At 51.0% G+C, this 22,504-nt stretch overlaps 1 protein-coding gene across 4 annotated transcripts in view; it reads right to left on the minus strand.

The window, feature by feature from the left end:
• The window catches only part of PC (pyruvate carboxylase), a 93,691-nt gene that overhangs the window by 33,885 nt on the left and 37,302 nt on the right, over positions 1-22,504 (minus strand). The window contains exon 1 of one of the 4 annotated variants that reach the window (XM_004759463.3): positions 14,718-14,867. The exons of the other annotated variants lie outside the window; for them this stretch is intronic. The gene's annotated coding sequence lies outside the window, so the exon portion shown is untranslated. Of the gene's footprint in view, positions 1-14,717; positions 14,868-22,504 lie in introns of those variants that run through there. 4 annotated transcript variants of the gene reach the window in all.

A 22,504-nucleotide genomic window follows, 5' to 3' on the forward strand; every position in this document is an offset into this window, starting at 1 on the left:
ATCCCACGAACAGCGCAGTTTCTCCTGCTTTTCTTCCAGTCCCATCCCCCAGCTCTCTCCTCCTCCCCTGATCCCCAGGGGCCAGCACAGGCCAGTCTCTGGGGGGTGCTGCTCCCCCTTTGTCGATTTTACACTGATCAGACAGATGTGTACCCAGGCCATATACCTGTGTTTTAATTTTTCCATAAATGATACACTATCATTGTTTAACTCACTCTTTTCACCCAATGTATTTGGAATCTATCCACATTGTTACAAGTCGATCTAGCTCATTAATTTTAATGAGCTGTATAATAGTATACAGACTACAGCTCAACCATGCTCAAATGAGAGACACAGACCAGAGGTGGCCTCCAATTTTAGCGATTAAAAACTGTGATGTGGGGCGCAGGGGGTGCTCAGTGGGTTAAGCCTCTGACTTCAGCTCAGGTCATGATCTCAGGGTCCTGAGTCCCACAACAAGCCCTCTGCTCGGTGGGGAGCCTGCTTCCCCCATCTCTCTCTGCCTGCCTCTCTGCCTGCTTGTGATCTCTCTGTCAGATAAATAAAATCTTTAAAAAATATATTAAAAAATAAATAACCTTGAACTCATATACAAAATGTGTCGGAATTTCTCCAGGGCCTACATGTAGAATTGGAACTTCTGTCTCAGACAGCAGGCACATTTTACCTTTTTTTTTTAAAGAGAGAGACAGAGAGACAGAGAGAGAGAGAGAGAACAGCAGGCACATTTTACCTTTTTTTTTTAAGAGAGAGACAGAGAGAGAGAGAGAACAGCAGGCACATTTTACCTTTTTTTTTTTTTAAAGAGAGAGAGAGAGAGAGAGAGAGAGAGTGTGTGTGTGTGTGCGCGCGTGCCTGTGTGTATACAAGTCGCGGTGGGAGGGATGGGGGGGGCAGGGGCAGAGGGAGAGAGAGACTCCCAGGCAGGCCCCATACTCAGTGCAGAGCCCGATACTGAGCCCGATCTCATGACCTGAGCCAAAATCAAGACTTAGAAACTCAACTGACTGAGCCACCCAGGTGCCCCCGGCAGGCACATTTTCAACATCAATACTGCCTAACAGCTCTCTAAGGCAGCTGTCCTGGTAACTCACGCAGCCACCAGAAGCACAACAGAATTTCTATTTCCCCACATCCCTGCTCACTCTTCTGTCAGACTTTGATTTTTGTCAGTCTCATGGGCAGAAAGTCATTTCTCTGATTATTGGTAAAATTGGATATTTTCTTAAGATTACTGAGATTGTTTTTAGGTTTTCTCTTTGATGAATTTGCCCCTTTTTCTACTAGATTGGTTGTCTTCTTTTTACTAAGTGTAATAAGTCCTTAAATATTCTAAATAGGAACCATTCTCCATTAGATACCTGGAAGGCATCTTCCTGCCTGACAAAGTAGGTTGTGAGTCCGAGGAAGAGCAGCGGGAGAGGAAGCGGGGAGGGCAGTAGGAGACCGAAGCAAGCCCAGGCGGGTCTCCCCGGTACAAGTGAAAAGACTGACCAGAAGTCCATAGAGAAGGCCTTCCTCCCCCGAGACAAAAGTACCGACATTCTCTGGGACAGTCCCAGCAGAAACATGCCAGCGCCTGGCCACAGGCAGCTACAATATGTAGCTGGTTGGGACCCAGTGTCAGCTAATGCACTGCCCGGGCCAAGGTGTGAAATGGCCGGTAGATCTTACGCTCTGGCTCTCCGGGCTGAGAAGCCCAGACATCACGTTCCAGGAGGCACAACCGGAAGACAGTGGCCCACAGAAGAAAAGTCTGCAGATGGCAGGGCACCCCGCGCACATGCAAACTCCTGGTTAGCAGCAGCTGTTGCGGTGAGCCCAGGCCGCATCACAGATGACTGATACTTGAGTTTAAGAATAACGTCTGGCCAGTCAGATCAGCAAAAGATACAGATGAGACAGAGCAGTGGCATCTCCCTCTGAGGGGGTCTTAAAAGAATTTAGACAGTTTTCCGAAAGAGTCGGTTTAGATCAAGTGACTCTTCTGGAATAGCAAAATAGGAAACTGATTGTATGAGACTTCTTGAGTTTCTGTTATGCTTATCCTTGGAGAATGGGGAAGCAAAAGCAGTTTTCTACCCGTGTTTTGGCATATTCCTACAAAACAGTATTTTAATATTCTTTCTTTAGAGGAACAAAAGCAAAATTTACACCTTAGGAGTTCCGGTGTTAAGAATGTTGTTCTCTACAGCGTACGGTGGATCAGAGACCTGCGGCCCTCAGCGCAGCCGGGCCAGAGAACCACCAACAGCAAGACCGGGCCCTTCGATCTCCTCCCGACTGTGTTCTCAACCACCATAAAACTAGCTGAGGGTGGCCATTTGGTTAAGATCTGATTTTTAGATAAATAAAAAAATTTATCTGAAATAAATATTTCAGGTAAATATTCAGATAAATTCAGATCTGATTTCAGATAAATTTTTCAAAGTGTGAGTATATCCCATGCACTATGTAGGGTACATTACAAAGTTATTTGCTGTTTATCCAAAGTTAAATTTAACTAGGCAGCCTATTTTGTCTGTATTTTACCCCAACAAGCCAGTGGTGCTGGGGGCCCGCTGAGTATGAGAGGAAAGAAACCTGTGAGGGAAATTCTCAGACGCGAGCGCAGCAGACAGGGAAGACCCTGCTTACAGTCCCGGGGTCCCACTGCCCGGGGTTCACATCAGGGCTCCACCGAGCCCACGGACTCTGGACAAGTTGCTTAACCTCTGTCATCTTCATCGTAGTGACAGCAACAGCACATAGGGTTGTTGCAAAGACAACCACGAGTTAGTTCATGCTTGTGAAGCCCTCGGCTCAGCGCCTGGCACGAAGCAGCTTTCGTTGTAACTGTCAGCTTCTCATGTTAGAAGCTGGACGGCGGGGCTGGCCCTGCTTCTGATGGAGAGAGGTGGCGGGGGAAGGCCTGGAAGGGAGGGCCAGAGGACAGCTGAGGTCCAGTCGAGGCTGGGCTGTGCCATGAAGCATTGCTTATTGTGAGGACACTCTGAAGCACGCCTCGACCCCAACAAGACAATCTAAGAAACAGGGTCCGCCTGCCCAGCCCATCACGTCATCGGGGACCCACCTGAGCCACACGCAGCGGATGCGGCTGCTCCCACCCGCTCCCACCGGCTCCCGGACTCTGCACCTGCCCCACTCCAGGCTCTGTGGCATCTCACTGGGAGCCGACGCTCGGCCACACCGGGCAGATGTAGACCGCAGAAACTGGCAAACTCGGCGATCAGGGCCCTTTCCCCACCTCTGGGACAGGCCCAGACGGAGCACCAGAGAGACTGGGGGCGGGGTGTGGGGGGTGAATGGCGCCCCTTCTCCATTTTCTCCTTTGGCTACAGAATCCAAATAAAGAGGCCTCTGTCTCCATTGTAAAAGCCTGACATACAAGTGCTTAATTCAGTTAAAACATGAGGGTGAGCCGAGGAAGAAATGAATCTGGCACGTTCTGAGTCTTCCCGCAGCTCAGAACCCATCCCGCGACACCAATTAACCTGTGAGAATATCAACCTAAAGATTCTTTTGATAATCTCATTTAACAACATGATAATTATTGTTTTGTTTTCTAAGGGATGGATTTCTTTGTTCATATCCTTGACACCATGTCCCTCCCATCCCCCCGCCCGCCACGCCCCGCCTTAAACAACATAGGCATTTGCAGATTGAAGTGCGAGGATTTAAAATAACAGCTGTTGGATGGACATGTCCAATGTCTGTTCTAAAACAGAACTTAGGGGGCGCCTGGGTGGCTCAGTGGTTAAGCCGCTGCCTTCGGCTCAGGTCATGATCTCAGGGTCCTGGGATCGAGTCCCGCATCGGGCTCTCTGCTCAGCAGGGAGCCTGCTTCCTCCTCTCTCTCTCTCTCTGCCTGCCTCTCTGCCTACTTGTGATTTCTCTCTGTCAAAAAAAAAACAAAAACAGAACTTAGCCCTCCCTCCTCACCCTCTTCCTGCTCCCCCAAATAACACCCCAAAACCCAAGCCCCACACTTCTTCCTGTCTTCCGTCTCCCCAGGAACTAGGGTTTAAACTGGTGTCCTCCTTCCTTTCGCTGCTTTGAACACATCCTAGACTATGGCCTTCGTGTTACTTCGACTAGTGCAAAACCCTCCTCACCATAACCAGCCATGACCCTCGGCTGGATTCAGCCACGGATCCGTGCTCCGTACGCCTGGTAGTTAGCGCCCCCGGCCGAGGCCTTATTTCACTCCCCTCTAACCCCCACGCCACTACCTGCAGGTCAGCTCTCCCCCCGCCCCCGCAGGCCGTCTCCTATCACCAGCACCACCTCCTTTCCATCCTCACTACCCATCGGTCCTCAGCCTCCCGAATCTTCTAACTCCAGCCAAACTGCCTCCTTCTTGTTCCCAAAGAACCCGAGCACTCCCCATCTCCCTGGGAGCACGTCTTCCCCGGAACTCCCCCACTGACCACCCTTCTCCTTGTGCTGATCCGTGCAAAGCCTGCTTGCGGCATCTCATTTTCCTTTCTCTTAAAATTCCACCAAAACCCGAGTGAAGAATTTTTTGTTTTTATAAAGCTCTATACCTCAGTGACAGGGAGACCAGGAGAGTAGACCACAGCCAAGCAACTGTGGAAGCCGGAAGACAGTTCTCAAAAACTGGCCTCGAGGCCTCTCTTGGGTGGCGGGGAAGGCTGCCCACATGCAGCCGTCTCTTCCACAGAATCCACGAAAGCCTAGGGAACCGTGGCCCCGGGGCCCCTGGGCCTGGGATGAACTGTTCCTCGTGTGGCTGTAGACCATCCCCCTCCTGGCCTCTCCCAAAGAACAGATGTTTACTCTCTGGAGATGGCAAAGCTCTGGGTCTATACTGGGGGACAGGAGGCCCAGCTGAAGGCCTGGTTACCTTGTCAAAAATGGTGGAGGAATGTTAAGTAAGCCTACTCATCCTGCCCCGTACCCCACTCGGCTCTCACAACACAGCAGCCTGCCCTTCCCCTCCTCGGAGACCTGACCCAACTCAAGAGGGAAGACCTCAGGATATGACACTGAGGTTCCCAACAAAGGACACGCACGTCACCTTCTGTGCAGCTCAGAAACCAGGCAGCTTGCAGCCCCTGATGAGGACAGATGCCCTCAAGGGTAGAGACCAAAAGAAAGCAGCAGAAAAAAGCAACTGGGAGAAAACAGCCTGGGCAAGGAAAAAAAGACAAACACACATTAGCATCCTCTGAGACGTATGGAAAGCCCACAATACCAGCGAATCAACAGGCTGTGCACATACTGTCCAAGGCCCATTCAGAGAGCAGACAGAGCCCTTGGAAATTAAAAATATGATGGGGGAAACGAATGAATCCACAGAAGGGCTGGAAGACAAGGTAGGGAGACCTCCTAGAAATGGAAGCAGAAAGACAAAAAACGAAAACGGGCCCGAGAGTGAAGAGAATCTGGGGGCTGTCCAAGGGCCCCGAGAGCTGAGTGACAGGAGTCTCAGATAGAGAGAGCACAGAAAAACAAAGGGGTTACAGTAAATTCTAGAAACTCCCTCAAGAGAAGCACATTTCCACACGGAAGGGCGCACCCAGAGCCAACAAGACGGACGAACCCACACCCACACCAGGCACGTTGTGAAATTTCAGGTCTTGTGAGTTTTCCGAAAAGGGGGGAAAGGACACAAAGAATCAGACATCGATGAGGTCCGCATTTCTCAACAGCAACTCGGGGGCCAAAGAGTACAAAGCAATCCTTTCAAAACTGCAAAGGAAAAAGTTCAAACCTGAAACCCCTCATCCAGTTAAACTACCAATGCCCTATACAGGTAAAATAGAAACAGGCCGCCGTGCCTGAGCTCCCCCGCACCTGGCACTCCTTCTCAGGAAGCTACCTGGACAAGCCCCACCAAAAGGAGACGGCGGACAGGCCAGAAAGGGGGCAGGAGCTGTAGAGAGAGGTGGCATGCCAGGTAAGGCAAGGACCAGGCAGGATCCTCTCCACGGGCACCCCTCTCTCCAGGGGACCTGAAGGAAAGCAGAGCCAGCGTTCCTACTGATGGGACCCACGGGGAGCCTGTCTGAACACAACTGGGAGGAAGGGCGGTAGCATAAATGACACCTTAGCCCGAGCCTTCTGTCCCCAGGCACCAGCAGGGGAAGAAGTCCAACCTGTGCCACCAGCAGGACTCCGCTACAGAGACATACGTTTGCTTCTATGCATGTAGAATATTCATAGAAGGACACTCGAGGGGCGGGTAACAGCAGGTGCCTTTGCAGAAGAGATGTGAGGAAAAAGTCTATCTTGAACCATTTACCCTTTTGACTTTACATCACAGGGCTGAATATTCAAAATATAAGTAAATACAGGGCACCTGGCTGGTTCAGTTGGTTAATTAAGCGTCTGCGCCTGCTTTCTGCACAGGTCATGATCCCAGGGGCCTGGGACTGGGACTGAGTCCCTCACGGGCTCCCCGCTCAGCAGGCATTTGCTTCTCCCTCTGCCCTCGACCACCCCGCTCCCGGCTCTCTCAATCCCCCGACCTCTCAGAAAAAAAAAAAAAGTAAATACAATATATGACAAGGGGATCTTCCCACTCTCGAGGCCCCTCCCACAGGGAGCCTCCCTTGGTTTCCCAACCATGGCCCAAAGCCTGTCAGGTGTCTGGTGTCCTCTTCCTGCCTGCCTCTCCCTGGGTGCTAGGTAGCTGGTGCTGGCTGAGGGCGGACCTCAAGCTCTCTGTGGTCACATCTCACTCATCTTTGAACCTGCCCCAGGAACTCTGCAGGGGAAGTTTAATTTTCTGCCTACTGGATGCCAGGTCCCTTCTAGTTTGCTTAATTCCTACCACAATCCCAGAAGTTCAACCCTGACTTTACTGATAAGAAAAAATCAGCCTCAGGAGGGCCCACAGAGAGAAGCCAACTCAAGAATCACCAAGCCCGTCCAAATCCAGACCCCCTGTTTTTCACGAGCCTACCTAGTTTGGTGCCTGGTTCACAGAAGAGTTCCAGAACCATTTCACCAAACCAAAATGCAAACTGGGTTGGAAATAAAATTTTCCATGGGGTCTTCCCATGCTCTGAGACCCAGAAAAGGAGGCGGAGGGTGCTCCGTGGCAGGCAGCACCTCTGCCCCGCCAGCAGCAGTTTCCTCATGAAGTCACAGACTTGGCCTATGGGATCACCGCCTGGGGCCAGGTCTGTGTGGGTTTTGTTAAACAGCATTATTGAGGTCAAATTCACAAACCAGACAGTTCGCACACTGAAGTACAATTCAGTGGTGTTTCGTCTATGGAGTCGTCTATCCGTCACCACAATCCGTTCCAGAGCACGTCCATACCGCTTAGCTGTCCTGTCCGCCAAGTCCCAGCTCACTAAGCTAAGGTTCTCTGTCTCTGTCTCTCTCTCTCTCTCTGTTTGCCCATTCGGGATGTTTCTTATAAAGGAATAAGAAGGTCCTTTGTGTCTGGCTTCTTTCATTCAGCAAAAGGTGCTCGAGGTTCCTCCACATCAAAGCAGGGGCCAGACAGTCAGTCCCTTTCACTGCCAAGTACTGCCCCCTGCAGAGACAGACCGCATCTTACCCGGTCTCAGGCAGGTGGACATCCGGTGGATGTTCCTACGCGCTGGCTGTTAGGAGCAGCGCTGCTGTGAGCACGTGTGTGCGGGATTCTGGGTGCACACGTGTTTCATCTCTCAGCTCGGGACAGGCAGCTGGAGTCTATGGGGACTCTATGTTGAACTGCTCGAGGGACTGCCGGACTGTTTCCCACAGCAGCGGCTCCATCTTAGAGCCCACCAGCTCCCCCACATCCTCGCCAACCCTTCTAACTGTCTTTGAGCAGCTGCCCTAGAAGGGACGAAGTGGCATCTCATCGTCATTTTGACTTACATTTCCCTGATGCTAATGATGTTGAGTGTACTTTCACATGCTTACTAGCCATCTGTCTATCTTCTTCGGAAAAAATGTCTATTCAGATCCCTTGTCCATTTTTATTTTTTTTTAAAGACTTTATTTGTGGGGCGCCTGGGTGGTTCAGTGGGTTAAGCCTCTACCTTCGGCTCAGGTCATGATCCCAGGGGCCTGGGATCGAGTCCCACATTGGGCTCTCTGCTCAGCAGGGAGCCTGCTTCTCCTCATCTCTCTCTCTGTCTGTCTCTCTGCTTATTTGTGATCTCTCTCTGTCAAATAAATAAATAAAATCTTTAAAAAAAAAAAAGACTTTATTTGTTTGAGAGAGAGAGAGTACACATGCATGAGCACAAGTGTGTGTCTGTGGGTGCGGGGGAGGCATAGGGGCAGACACGCAGAATTCCTGCTGAGCACAGGGCTGGATCCCAGGACCTGAGATCATGACCTGAGCCAAATTCAGGTGCTTAACCGCCTGAGCCACCCAGGCGTCCCTCCCTTGTCCATTTTTAAGCTGGATTATTTGTCTTTTTACTGCTGAGTTGTAAGAGTTCTTTATATATTCTAGATACAAGTTCTAGAAAGAAATTCCCTATAAGATTTGCAAAAATTTTCTCCCATTCTTTGCGTTGCCTTTTTGCTTTCTTGACAGTGTCCTTTGCTGCACAGTTTTCAATACTGATGAAGTCTGACTGATCTATTTTCTTTTACTGCTTGCGCTTTTGCTATTGTAGCTAAGAAACCGCTACCTACCCCAACCTCACGAAGATTTACGATTGTGTTTCCTTCTGAAAGTTTTATGGTTTTAGCTCTTGCATTCAGGTATTTGATCCATTTTGATCTCTGACTGTGGGAAAAGGCAGGTGTCCAATTTCATTCTTTGGCATGAGGACATCCAGCTGTTCCAGCGCCATTAAGCTGTCTTGGCACCCTTGTCACAAACCAATTGACCGTAAGTGTGAGGATTTATTTCTGTGCTCTCAATTCCATTCCGTTCATCTCTATGTCTGTCGTTATGCCAACACCATACTGTCTTGATTACTGTAGCTTTGTACAAAGTTCTGAGTCAGAAAGTGTGAGTCCTCCAACTGAGTACTTTCCCAAGATTCTTCTGGTTGTCTGCTTCCCTTGCACTCCCATGTGGAGTCTAGGATCATCTTGCCAGTTTTTGCAACTAAAGGCAGCGGACATTGTAAAAGACCCTGCACTGAATCTGTGGGTCACTGGAGGGGGAGGGTACTGTCCTTGTAACAGGATTAATTCTGATCCATGAAGATGGGGAGTCCATTTATTTATTTAATTAAGAATTAAATAAATTCTTAAAAAAGAAAAAATGAGAAAAAATTCTTAAATTTTTTTTCAGCAATGTTTTAAGCTGTTGTCAGTTTTACATTTCTCTCATTAAATTTTTTTCTTAAGAATTTTATTCTTATTCTTCTTGATGCTGTTCTACATGAATCTTTTCATTTTCTATTTGTTCACTGCTACTGTATAGAAATAGTTGATTTCTGTATATTGATTTTATGTCCTGCAACCCTGCTGAACGCTTTTATTCCTTCATTTTAATAAGTTTTTAGTGGATTCTTTAAGCTTTCCTATATAAGATCATGTCCGCTGCAAATATACATCCGCTTCTTTTTTTCCAATCTGTATGCCTTTCATTTCATTATCTCTCCTAATTGCCCTTGATAACCAAATTTGAAACTGGTGACTAATTTTGAATGGGAGATAGCCCGTCCCAGAAAGCAGCAGCTGCTCTGATGCACAGGAAGCCAGAGCCCTCATTCCTCTGCTTGTCACGCTTGTTAAGTGGATGTTTCCACAAAGATTTGGCCTTTAGGAGAAGCTTCCTGGTTGGTCACTCTCTGCTCTGCGCCCAGGGAATCTGAGACCTGTGAAAGGGCTCCCCCCCTTTTTCAGCCTGGTTTCCAGTACGTTCAGCCACCGGGAGGCACAAACAGGAGAGAGCATGGGTCTATCTTCCCCACTCTCTACAGGCTTAGGTGCGATAGGCCTGGCCGGGGGTGCTTCCTGCCACTATGACAGTCCCGGCTGGGCGTTCCCCCCTCCACGCTGCCAACCCTCCCTGGAGTCTAGAGAAAGCACTGTTTCCTCTCCCAATGGGAAGTAATGGCTTCCCACTGCTGCCCATTCTGGGTGCCTCAACGTCCCTGGTTTGGCGCCTGACTTGCTTGGCCTGATTAATTCAGTTTCTCAGAATCGGTGTGTGACATCAGCCATTCCTAGCAACCTTTACCACTACTATGCTAGACACCAACCCCCAGACATCCCCTTGGAAGGGACAGAACCTGGCTCACTAGAAAACCTGGTTCTCTGGGTAAACAGATCACTGAAGTGTCTAGTCTATAAGCCAAGGACAGGAAATTCAAAGGCAAAGTGCTTCAGTTCCTAGCAGGAAGAAAGTAAACCACCACCCTGACAGGGTAAGACCTTGACTGTGGCCACTGCTACTTGCTCCCTTCATTCTGGACTCCGGGAAAACACAGGTCAGCAGCCCCCTGATCTGACTTTCACCCTCTGCTTTGGAATCTGAGCACAAAACCTGCACGAGAGGCTTTTCCCAGATGGAGTTGTAGGCACCACTATTGCTGGTTTCATCCGCATGACCAAAGCCGCGTGGCAAAGTGTCAGAGCCACTGATGACATCTGCCTGGGCTGCTCCTGGGTGCCAGTCACCGCAGTAAGCACTGCACACCACCCCATTCAATCGTCCAAACCCTTGTCTGGCGGGCGTTACAGCCCCAGCTTTGTAAGTAAGGACACGGAGACTCGCGATAACTAGCTAGGCCCTGGCTTCAAAGCCGAAAGGCGCCGTACTCCGGTGTGCCCGTCACCCCACACCGTGCCTCACTCTGGGCGCTAAGTCCCAGGAGCCGCCCGCGGATCGCAGCCTTACCAGCCACCTTACCCGTTACCCCTCTCTCCCTTCCCTGCCTGTCAACCTCCAACTAGCCTCAACCACCACACCTGCCACCTGCCCAGGCCACAGCTGGGTACCACTCCATCGATGTGGAAGAGTGGGAGGAGCCCAGCTGAGCATCCTGCTGAGAGGAGCAGGACCTTCCCTGAGACTGTTCTGGAGCTCTGCAGAAGTAACCAGAGGCTCCCGCTGGCCTTTACCCTGGCGTCCCCAGCAAAGGGAGAGCAGGCGCCTGCCAGGAGCTCCGCAGCTCCAACCCTTCGCCTCCCCACAGGCTCTGACTTGTCAAGACTCACTTTCCCGCCCTTCGATAGCAGGGGGCGTGTTCTGATAGCAGGGGGCATGTTCTTTTGAACTGAAGAGCTTCTCCTCCACCTTGAGGAGTTCGATTGACAGTTCCCTGAGAACTTTGGGCTTCCTGGGAGACCCCCTAGAGACCTGAGTAGGAACTGAATTACGCAAGTCCCAGGCGACAGACTGCCCCCTCATCTTCTCAGTCCCAACTCCTCCAGGAGGTCTCCTCGGTGCATCCACCCTCCATCTGGGGAAGATGTCATGTGTTTTAATAGTTGAAAAAACCACAATAATGAATGACAGCTCTAAGTGTCTGTACGGTGCCAGACCGCTGGACAAGGTTCTTTCCCGACGCTCAGGAGGTGGGTAGAGCTCCCTGTGCCAGCTTTACGGAGCGGCACCCCGCCCGCTGGAATCACAGTCAACAGCAGCACACACACTCCCAGCTCTCCGCAGTCTGGAAGGTGCTCGGAGAGACACTCTCATTTGCTACCAACAGCAACTCTGCCTCCTAGGGAGGGCAAGCATTACCTCCATTTTACAGATAAGGAAAATGGGGCTTTCCAGGCCCATCGGCTGACCCGCATCACTTCCCGAACTCCCTGCTGCGGCCACATACCACACTGCTCTTTTCAAGCAACTCAGGGCGTCCACAGTCCCAGGAGCCGGGACTTTGGAAGGATAAAGGGAAAAGCAGCCAGGGTCCTGCCCCACCCCCCACCCTTGGGTGGGGCTGGAAGCTCCCTCCCCCGGAGGGTGGGACCGAAGTCTTGATAAAGTGGAGGTGGAGCCAGACGCTGCTGAGATTCCCTGGAAAGGGCAAAGTCTTTGGAGTCAGAAAACTCAGGTTCAAATTCCAGCTTTGTCACTGTCTGCTCGAATGACCTTGGGGATCACTCCGCTTCACTGCCCTTGAGTGACATAGCGATGTATAAAAACTATAGAATTTGGCTTTCCTCCCTGGTTCCTGGCAAAGAGCTCCTAAAACCCTTGAAGAGTTTCTTAAGTGCTAGGGAAGATGGGAGCAGCTTTTCTCATTCGCAGTAAGCGCCTTTTAATTGCACCTGACTTTATACTAACGAAGCGACCCCTATGGGCCCCTAGATAGCTTCAGGCAGGGGCTGCTCGCTGGACAAACCAACCCCAGAAGCAGAAGGTTGGAACTTCCATGGAGAGGAAGGGAGGGACCAGAGATTGAGTTCATCACCGATGGCCAATGACGTGATCAGCCTCCGAAACGATGCGGAGGAGAGCGCTCCCAGGAGGGTGAGTGCATCCACACACCACCGGGCTGGTGGACCCCAGTCATGAGGACAGAAGCCCCTACACTCAGGACTCTTCCAGATTCCACATATGTACCTCCTAATCTGGCGATCTATCTGTATCCTTTATGAGAAGCCAGTAACAGTAAGGAAGGCAGTATTCTGAGTTCTGTGAACAGTTCTAAAAATTACCAAACCAGAGGACAGGATCATGGTCATCTCTGATTTATAGTGGGCGGGTCAGAGCTCCAGAAGGCCAGGTCTTGTGATTGGTGTCTAACATGCCGGCCGTCTTGTGGGCCTGAGCCCTTTACCCAGGGGGTCTGCTGCAAGTAGGGGTACCTGGGTGGCTCAGTTGGTTGGGTGACTGCCTTTGGCTCAGGTCATGATCCTGGAGTCCTGGGATCGAGTCCCACATCGGGCTCCCTGCTCACCGGGGAGTCTGCTTCTCCCTCTGGCCCTTCCCCTTCTCATGTTCACTCTCTCTTTCTCGCTAATAAATATATAAATAAATAAATTTTTAAAAAAGAAGAAAAGAAGAAGCTGCAAGTTGCACTCCTGAGACTAGGATTAGTTTCACGCAACTGGAGCCTCCCCGCATGTTTCTGGAGCCCCTACTGCCCATAACACACTCTAGAGGGACAGAGGATAATGTAACCAACCTGGGCCTCTGCCCTCACGAAACTTGCTGCCTGGTGAGGAAAAGAGACCAGCCAACTTGCAGTAGCGGGGAGAGCAAGTAGCCAGCATCTTAAAGGATCCGCCCGGGGGAAAGGGAGATTAGAGAAGGGTGAAGGGTAAAGCGGTTGAGGCAAGTTAAGTAAGTGACGTGGAGGAGGGGCTCGGCCTGGGCTCCAGAGGCCCAGAGGCCCCAGGGCAGCGGCACCTGACCCACAGGGCATCAGTGTGGAGCAGCGGTGAGAGGGAATCCCGGGGCCTCTCCCAGTGTGCATGCTCTTGCCTGATTAGTTCAGAGTCATGGTCGGGTGACACCAAGTAGATGCCGATCAGGTGAGAAGTCTGGTACGGAACCAACAAAAGATGAAATTGGAGAGGTTTAGTGAAATGACAGGCAGAGAAAGTGTTCATTCATTCACTCAACAGTGACGGAGCCTTCGCAACAGGTACCATTAGGCACCGGAGGTAAGCCGAACAAGAGAGAAGAGGTCCTCGCCTTCATGAAACTGAGGGTTTCGTTCTAACCAGGAGCAAACCGAGGGCACAAGTGAGATCATTCCAGACCCAGACCTTCCGATTTGTAAGCACAGACTGTCATCTTGCCCTAGAATTTCTCCTGATGACAGGTCTCCCTCTGAGTAAGCCAAAAGGGAATGAGGTCCAGAAGCCACATTCGTCCCACCATCCCTGGTCCAGAACACTAGGAGAAAAGACACATTTCTCCCCAAATTCTGCTCTGGGAAGTTCGGGACAAAGTAAAGGGAAATATACGTCCTCCTTCTCACCTGTCCTCAACACGCAGGGGTACTCCCTTCCTAAATCCTCACCCCATGTCTCTCATGACCCGGAAAATCTGGCTGTCTGGCCTGGGGGCAGTGGGAGATAACCCGCGGTCATCTGGGGCCCTTAGCCTCTCTGTCACTAGAACTGAGGGAAAGGTTTGCTTTTACGCAAAAGTTGTTTCGCATTATACCAGAGTAGTGGGTCCTGCGGAAAGCCAGAAATCTGTTCTCCCAAAAATGTGGGTAGTTACATACTTTCCCTCCACGGCTCTCTATGACATCATCACAGAATCGCCTCTTGAAGAGAACTGATCTTGGCCCTTCTGTGTCCCAGATTCCTAAAGAGAGCCAGGCCTCCCCATTCCACAGCTCCAGAGCATTTGTCAAGCCCAAGCTGCCCAAGGAGCTGGAGCACAGCACGTGTGGGACCCCGAGCCCCTGGCAGACTTCTTACTGCTTCACCATTTCCACAAGGCACCCTAGTCAAGGGACCCACATGCCCTTTCCCCTAGCTGTCACCACCACACAAAGGCATCCTGGCCCAGAGCTCTGGGACCTACACCACATCTTCCTCTGTCCCCAAGGTCTCAGGAAGAACCCATGTTCATTCTCAAGTAGGGTTTGCCCCACCTTGGGCTCCTTGGTTTTGACCATCCCTCACCAGAACTGTCCCCACAGGCCTGTGTGCCATGATCCAGCCCACCCGTCCCCGGGTTTCCTGTCTCCAAGGACTATTCCCAGAACCCGTCTGCCCTCTTTCTTCTAGTAGCAATAGACTGCCAAGGTCCAGAGGGAAGAGAAACAATGACCACAGTGCATGGTCCCCCACCAGTGACCACCGGTGCACACACCCACCCGGACAGTGTGTCCAGGACTGCTGAGAGGTGGTCTTACCGTGGCAGCTGGTCTGCAGAGCCCCAGGGAGGCCAGAGCGTTCCTGGTACCGGAATACCCAAATCTAGGCCCTCTGCCCACAGCCTGTTTATAATTGACGTTCTAGGTTAAGCCTCTGTCAATGGCTTTCTAGAATTATCCCCTCCCTACAGCTCAGAGGAGAGAGCTGCTTATGAGCCAATCTCTGGCTCAGCAGTAGACCTTGAACAGCTTGTTTGAGAGAAGGAAAAAACAAAACCAGGCCAGGGGTGAGCCGGGAGAGGGCGGTCAAAAACACTGCCTATGGGTTCTCGGGAAGGATTAAAGGGCAGCAGTGTTTGGCCTTTACCAGGAAAAGAGGGCCAAGGACAGGAGAGCCAGCCAGGTGAGAGAGCTTCTGGCCTAAGGGCAGGAACAGAGAACCTGACAGATGAAGACAAAATGAGGACTCTGAGGTCTACCTCCTCCTGCTGAGATCTTACCAAGTCTCAGGTTGTCCCTGTGGGATCTGCAGACACCCTGGTCCTTTCTCCCCTGGGGCCAAGAGACAGGATTCCTCCCAAGGGCACATGTTACCAAGTGGCTCTTGTGAGCCCTTGGCCTGGTCTGACTTCATTAGCAAGGCTTTTAAATGCCTTAACATATCATTAAACCCACTCAGATCAGCCCATTTAACAGAGCGCCATCCCCGAGACTGCTCTAGTCCAGAACAGGGACAGAGTGCCTACGCCATGGATGCCGCCCCACTATCACCAAAATAAAAACCAGCCCAGGTGAGCTCAGACGAGAGTTCTTGGAGGAGGCGCAGTCAGTAAGTCACTGTTCAATCTCTGCTAAGCTTCTAGAACCCGAGGTTTACTGGTCAGAGGGGCCTTCCCCACTTCTGAGTGCTCACTCCCGGGCAAGGCAGGTGGCATCCAGGGAAGCAGGAAGGACACTGCTGCTGCTGATGAAATGCGGGCACGCCTGACCGGGGCAGGGGGTCTAAGTCAGGTGCGAGCCCAAACATCAGGAGTCCCTGGGAGGTTCAACGCAAACTCAGCCTGGGTGGGAACCTGCTTCCTCCTCTCAGATCCCAGACCTCACTGAGTAGGGGTACTCTGCTACCCCCTTGCCTCCAGCTTTCTCCAGAGCTTTCTCCAGGCAGCTTTCTGCCTCCCCTCCAGCCCACCAAGGAAGGGAGCTAAGCCCTCACGCGCCCTGACGAAGGCAAGCAGCTGCAGGTCTGGGAAGAGGCCAGCGACCCTGCAGGGGGCCTGCCCAGGAAGAGTGAGAGGAGAGGGTCGGCTGTGATGCCCGGTGGGAACCCAGTAGAGGCTCCCTGCATCCGGTGTCCCGGCTTCTCGCTGTGGCAGGCCTCGGCCTTCCACGCCATCGGGACGGGCACCCAGCGAGGCTTCCCCGGCTGAAGGCAGAGCAGCACTTTGAGACTGGCCAGTCTGGCTGGTGGAACACTGAGCGGGGATGCTGGAGGGAGCTGCTGGCATCAGGCTGGCACACAGGCCTCGGCCTCATCCAGGGGCAGGGAGGGGAGCAAGGATGCTCTGAGGGACGTTTCTGCAGCACGAGACCTTAGCCCAGCACTTGCACGCACCTTACCTCAATCTCCCTACACCATGGGGATGAAGACAGGACAGGGCCACGGATCCCCAGTGATGGAGGGGAACGGAGACCCTCCCGGCACCTGTGCAGAAACAGGTCCGAGAAGGCCTGGACATTCGGAGGCTACATGGGGAAAGGCATAAACTGTGGGTGAGGGCCCCTGGCTAGGAAGTGGCTGAAATCAGGGAAGACGGGACTCTCTTCACCAACGCTCTGGACATGCTGGCAACAAGGGGCACATTGGGGGGTGATGCTTGCTGCGCACAAGCATCTCATGAGCAGATATGAGAGAAGGATGGGGCGTCACAGTGAGACACACCTGGGCTTGGATCGTAGCTCCGCTCCATGTCAGCTCCGCTCCATGTCCTGACCCTGGGCAGGTCCCTTCACCTGCAAGCCTCGATTCAGTCATTTGTAAAATGGGAATCAGCAACACACAGCTTGTGGGGCCTCTGGTGAGGGCTCAATGGACCTGATTATCATGAATGGCCAGCTGCGAGGTCCAACTGTTCCCAATTTTTCTCATAAAAGTAGAATGAGAAGAAGGCAGTCCGGAAGGAGAAACATTCTACTGCTTCTCCAACTTCTGTTAATCTCCCAGCACTAAGGAACTCGGAGGAGGATGGGCTAAGGGGAAAGACTGGTGGTCTGGGTACACGGCGTCTTCCTCTGTAACCTCCTGGACACCCACAGGCATCGCAAAGATGCATGAAATCTGGTGCCTTTCTCCCCCTAGCACCCAGGTCACCCAGCTTTGAGCAGGGATGGTCCCAGGAGCAGAGCCCTGGGTTCTGAGAGCTGTGAGGACCTGGCCCTCTCTAGGGTCAGTCAGAGGGGGCTGGGGACAACTTCCAGTGGCACCGATGCCACTTCCCATGGGACGCTTCTCACGAGCCCCAGCTGGGTCCGAGCAGGCTTCATTTCTAACACTCGGAGATAAAGCAGAAGAAAAGGAACCTTCAGAACAGGTGTCTCTGCTCGTCCATATTCGAAGCTGCCCAGGACTTGGCCTGCGGCGGGCACTTCACAGGCGGTCACCGGACTGCGCCAAGAATACCACTGCCGGGGGCCACGGTGCTCTGTTTTCTGGTCAACACAGTGCAGCCTGCCCAGCTGTCTCTACCAGCTGTGACGACACAGAGCGATGCAGGAACAGGGGTGGGCCCTGCCCTCATGGCGCTGGCATCAGCGAAGACACTAGACATGGAAAGAAGTGAAATGAACTGCTCAGCACGGCGGCTCCAGTAAACACTGTACTGCGTATCTGAAAGTTGCTAAGAGGGATCTCAAAAGTTCATCACAAGAAAAACAAACGTGTAACTACGTGTGGTGAAGGATATTAACCAAACTTACTGGGACTACCTCACAATACATACTGTACATACATACATACTGAACCATTACCCCATACACTTGAAAGCAATACTGTCAATTACACCTCAATAAAAAAAAAGGAAAGGGCCGCCTGGGTGGCTCAGTCCATTAAGTGTCTACTTTCGGCTCAGGTCATGATCTCCAGGTCCTGAGATCGAGTCCTGGGTTGGGAGGGGTCCCTGCTCAGCAGAGAGTCTGTTTGTCCCTCTCCCTCCACCCCTCCCCCTGCTTGTGCTCGCTCTTTCCCTCACTCTCTCTCTCAAATAGATGAATAAAATCTTAAAAAAGAGAGAGAGAGAGAAAAAAGAAAAATAAACCAAGGGGGAGAAAGTCAAAGGAAGCGTGATGGGCACCATCGTACAGAAATCAGCAGCAGGTGTCAGCTCTCAGCTACTGGTAGGGGAAGGGGGACCGAGGATCCAGAAGGGCATCATAGGAGGGAGTCTGAAAGAGGAGGAGCGGGACAGGTGGACTGTAGGGAAGGAGGAAGGGCAAGCATCCAGGAAGAGGGAGCAGTGTGACAGGGACACCACCTGGCTTTGCATGCCCGCAGCCATGCATAGCTTGGCGTGGCTGGGGCAGCAGGTGCCAGAATGAGGCTGGGGAAGAAGGCGAGCTCACTGCATCGCAGAAACATAATCATCTGTGCCGCTGCTTTCCATCTAAGCAGAACATCCAGCATCAAAAATTGTGCCAGTTAGGAGCGCCTGGGTGGCCCAGTCAGTAAGCTCTACCTCTGGCTCAGATCATGGTCTCCGGGACCTAGGATCGAGCCCAGTACCAGGCTCCCTGCTCTGTGGGGAGTTTGCTTCCCCCTCTGCTCCTCCCCCTGCTCATGCTCACTTGCTCCCTCTTACTCTGTCTTTCTCTCTCTCTCAAATAAATATTTTTTTAAAAACCTGCACCGGTTAACTTTCTATATAGTTGTAAAATACTGTCAAGGCCACCAAGGTCTACTACTTCATAGGTGTTTTCCTACTTTAGAAAAACAGAAGTGGGAGTGGGGAGGAAGGGTCCGGCTCAGTGAAACCAATGGCAAAGATACTCAGCGCTGTTCTGGTTCACGGGTGACTCGGGTGTGGAAATAACACCACAGCCCGGGATGTGACAAACCAGATGTCAGTGACTCCAAGAAGGAAGCCGTCTGTCTGTGCTCTGCTCTGAGGGCGGCCGATGAGAGCAGGTCTTGAGTCATTCCCATGCCTGTCTCCCATCGGCCCAGCAGCGGGGACCCCTCTGTCCTCTGTCCCCTTGTCCCCCTTTCTTCTACATCACCCCAAATCTGGCCATAGAGGCTACGAGATTCCACTTCCATGGAGCAAGCAGGCAGGCAGAGTGTCTTTGATTTACTGAAAAAGCTTGTAAAGAATGTCCACTGGGTAATGAAAATGATGCCAGGTGCTCCAGAGAAACAGAGAGGGAGAGAGTCACCCCGGGAAGGGAGCAGCAAACCAATCATTCTGAGATCCCAGCTGCAGGCCAAGGACCAAACACTTCTGGACTGATCCAAATCAACCCGGTGCTGATGAGCGTCAGCTTCCGAGCAAGTCCCCATCCCCTCCCGCCTCCCCACGCCTCTCCCTCTTGCAGCACCGTAACTGCAGTTTTTGAACAGTGCTGAACACGTAACTCACTCTCTGACCTGGGAGTTTCCAAGGCCCTCTGAACTTTCACCTGCCTGTGTGTACCACGCTGTGATCTGAGTCATCTGGTGGAGTGGCTTTAAGAACTTAATTAGGTCGCCTATTTTGGAAATACCTCAGAGAGTCTGGCACGCTGGAAATGCCCAGAAAAGTGACCCCAGTGGTCAGCCCTTGTGGTATCAGCCTTAATCCTTCTCTTCCCTTCATGTCCTGGGGCTCTGTGTAGAGACAGACACAGAAATGGGGGCGGGGGGAAGGACAGAGTAGATGTCAGGGCACCTGGTGGCTCAGGAAAGAAGAACAGAGTGCCAGTCCCACTCAGGATGATGCCTGGAAAGAGGAGTGGGCTGTGATTCAGAAAAATCCTGGACCTACCTCTGCTACCACTAATGAGTGCTGTGCCAAGAAGCAAGTCACCCTGCTCTCTGGGCATCAGTGTCTTCAACTACTAGGCCAGGGACAGTAAGACCATGCCGCCTTCACGAGGGCAGTGTGAACAACAACAACAACAACAAAAACACAAGAAAATCTCTACGGCAGTGCACTGTGCTACCTAAGTACCAGGCCCTGTTGGGGACTCAGTCTAGTTGAGGAGACAGTTGGGGCCGAGGCAGGGGGCAGTGGAGTAAATCAATCCAGTTTATTATTATTTTTTAAAAGATTTTATTTATTTGACAGACAGAGATCACAAGTAGGCAGGGAGAGAGGAGGAAGCAGGCTCTCCGCTGAGCAGAGAGCCCAATGTGGGGCTCGATCCCAGGACCCTGGGATCATGACCTGAGCCGAAAGCAGAGGCTTTAACCTACTGAGCCACCCAGGCGCCCCGAACAGTTTAATCAATATAGAGTAAGATAAGAATCAAAAAGAAGGGGCATCTGGGGTCTCAGTCGTTAAGCATCTGCCTTCAGCTCAGGTCATGATCCCAGCAGCCTAGCACCCTGGGATCGAGCCCCGCACCAGGCTCCCCGCTCAGTGGGGAGCCTGCTTCTCCCTCTCCAGCTTGTGTTCCCTCTCTCCCTCTATCTCTGTCATAAATAAATAAAATCTTAAAAAAAAAAAAAAAAGAATAAAATACCAAAGAACAAATTTAACAAAAGAAGTGCAAGACTGGTACACTAAAAACTACAAAATACCACTGAAAACATCTGAAGACCTGAACAAAAAAGCAAAACACCTCAAGTTCATGGATCAGAGACTGAAACATTGTTAAGATGGCAATACTCCCCAAAATGATTCAAAACAAACCCTAACAAGAACTGCAGCTTCCGGGGCACCTGGGTGACTCAGTGGGTTAAAGCCTCTGCCTTTGGCTCAGGTCATGATCCCAGGGTCCAGGGATAGAGCCTTGCATCAGGCTCTCTGCTCAGCGGGGAGCCTGCTTCCTCCTCTCTCTGCCTGCCTCTCTGCTTACTTGTAATCTCTGTCAAGTAAATAAATAAAATCTTTAAAAAAAGAAAAGAAAAGAACTGCAGCTTCTTTTAGTTGCAGAAATTGGCAAGATGATCCTAAAATTCATAAGGGAATGCAACGGAACCAGAACCACCAAAAGAATCTTGAAAAAGAAGAACACCGTTGGAAGAGTCACATTTGCCAATTCCAAAACTCGCTAGAAAGCTACAGTAATCAAGACGGGGTGGGGCGGGGCCAGAGGGACAGAAGACAAATCCAGGGGACAGCCTTGAGAGCACGTAAGTTAGCCCTCATAGTTAGTCAATTATCTTCAGCAGGGTGTCAAAAACAATTCAACAAACGGTGCTATTATAATGACTGGAGAGCCACAACCAAAAGAATCAATTTGGACCTCTACCTCCCACCATTTATAGAAATTCACACAAAATGGATCAGACATAAATGCAAGGGCTAAAACTATAAAACTCTTAGGATAAAATATAAATCTCTGTGGCCTTGGCTTCTCAGCTCCGACAGAAGACTTGTGAGAAACCAAGGAAAACAGATAAATTGGCTTCATCAAAATGAAAAACCTTTTGTGCTCCCAAGGACACCAAGAAAGAGAAAAGACAACCGCACGGGATGGGAGAAAGTTTTTACAAATCATGTAACCTTCTAAGGGTCTAATATCCAGAATATATACTTCAAAACACACATATACACACACACAAAAACCCTCTTGTACCTCAACCGCAAAAATACTTCATTAAAAATGAGCAGGAGATCTGAACAGGTATTTCTGCAAAGGAAGACAAATGGCCAATAAGCACACGAAGAGATGCTCGAGGTCATTAGAGAAATGCCCATCAAAACCACAGTGAGACAGACTTTACACCCACCAGGGTGGCGGAAGTCCACAAGCCAGTCACAAGTACTGACGATGACACAGAGAAATCAGAGCCCTCATACACCGCCGGTGGGAATATAAAACAGAGCAGCCACTTCAGAAAACTCTCTGGAGTTCCTCAAATGATTAAATACTGAATTACCATACAACCCGGCTCCGAGACAGAAACACAAGAGAAACAGAAATATGTGTCTACACCAACTGTGTACACAAAGGGTCACAGCGGCACAGGCCAGAATAACCAAAAGTGGAAACAACCCAAAGGTCCAACTGGTGAATGGATAAACATGTGGTCTATCCGTACAATGGGATATTATTCAGCCAAGAAAAAGATGACTGAATTACTACTTGTGACAAAGTGGGTGAAGCTTAAAAACATCCTAACTGAAAAAAGCCAGACATAAAAGGCCACATACTGTCTGACTCCATTTATATGAAATGTCTGGAATAGGCAAAACCACAGAGACAGAAGCAAATGATTGGTTGCCAGGGGCTGGGGGGGCGGGATAACAGAGTGATTGCTGATGGGCACAGGGTTTCCTTGTGGGGTTAGGAGTATGTTCGGGAATAGCAGTGTTGGTTACACAACACTGAATACACTAAAGCCACTGAATTAAACCTTTAAAAGGGGTGTATTTTATAGTATATGAATTATCTCTCAAGTAAAGATATTATAAAAGTGAATTTTTTTTTAAGATTTTATTTATTTGACAGAGATCACAGATAGGCAGAGAGGCAGGCAGAGAGAGGGGGGTAAGCAGGCTCCCCGCAGAGCAGAGATCTGGATGTGAGGCTCGATCCCAGGACCCTGGGATCATGACCCAAGCCAAAGGCAGAGGCCCCAACCCACTGAGCCACCCAGGTGCCCCTAAAAATGAATTTTTAAAAGTAAC

This window comes from Mustela putorius, unplaced genomic scaffold (assembly GCF_011764305.1).
Source record: "Mustela putorius furo isolate JIRA1106 unplaced genomic scaffold, ASM1176430v1.1 tig00000127_pilon_pilon_pilon, whole genome shotgun sequence".
In the NCBI taxonomy this organism is placed as follows: Eukaryota; Metazoa; Chordata; class Mammalia; order Carnivora; family Mustelidae; genus Mustela; species Mustela putorius.